Raw genomic sequence first — 1,225 nt, 5'->3', positions numbered from 1 at the left:
CCGCCCCAGCACCACCACACATCACACTCGAAGTATTGGCAGGACTCCCCAGGAGTTCCCTCACATATGCTGACAAATGGTGCTTTCGACTATCACAGGAATCTGTCATGCAACCTAGCCTGCTCTGGCTTCCTGCAGAGATCTACTGAGAACCGCCCAGCACCGCCCCCCTCACCCTCAGCCACACGTGTGGGCCCGCAGGGCGAGCCTCTGCTATTGCTCACGCAGGTCGAAGGTGCCGCTCATCTGACAGAATGCAGGGTGTGGACTGGGGTGGCCTGCCCCTTATGCAGGAGGTCTTGGTTTCCGGATGCCTCATTCCATTGCGTTGAAGGGTTTCTGATGTGGTAAGACTGTCAGGGATGCTGAAGCTGCTCAAACACAGGGCCTCCCGCACTAAAGCTGTAGCACGTTTTCACTGAACCGTTGAGAACAGCTGTCCCCAACCCGAATGTAACGGCGGGGTTGTCTGGTGCTCCCGATGCCTTACGTCGGCTATGGGAAAACACTTTCTGTTTTTCATCACACCAGGGCACACAATAAGGCTCTGAAAAGTGAGTTCTAGGCCAGGGGGAAAACTGGACAGTGTGCAGTGTTCCAAAATGGCCCTTCCCCCACAGCAGGGTGTTCAGAACCTTCTAGCTTGATGAACCTGTTTGGAGTCAGGCAGAAGCCATACTCCGTAACAAGTATGTTACCTTCACATCTGATCCAGTTTGATCCAAAGACAGAATTTAGGATGACAAAAGAACTGATTATTACTTCATATATTCGGGCTCACACAAATGTCTCCCCGCTCAACTTGACCTTTGCCTGGACATGGACACAAATGGTTCCACTGTGTCCTGTTGCCAAGAATTGGAACACAGGCTTGGGGTGGCTGTATATGAAAGAGAAACAGATCAGCAGGTGGTTCGGGTTGGCATTTTTTTTGTAAATTAAAGTGCTTAGTCACCGGGGACACTTGCAGACAAGGCCTTGATTTTTCTGCAGGAAACATTCTGGGTAAATAAACACATCAGTGAGCTCAAAGTTCTACACGTTTGCCACGATGTACGCCTCTTTAAACAGAGAGGGGTGGACAGTAAATGAAGATTAAATGCAAAGCACCTAGCGCTGCCCTTTGCACATGGCTAATCAATCACTCAGTAAATAGATGTCTTGGCTCTGAGCTTCAGCAACTCCGGCTTCCAGGACTTCAGAGAAGACCGCCCGTCCTAGTCTC

The sequence above is a fragment of the Pteropus alecto genome, unplaced genomic scaffold (assembly GCF_000325575.1).
Source record: "Pteropus alecto unplaced genomic scaffold, ASM32557v1 scaffold106, whole genome shotgun sequence".
In the NCBI taxonomy this organism is placed as follows: Eukaryota; Metazoa; Chordata; class Mammalia; order Chiroptera; family Pteropodidae; genus Pteropus; species Pteropus alecto.
The sequence above is the reverse complement of the archived record's forward strand: the minus strand, read 5'-3'. Positions refer to the sequence as shown.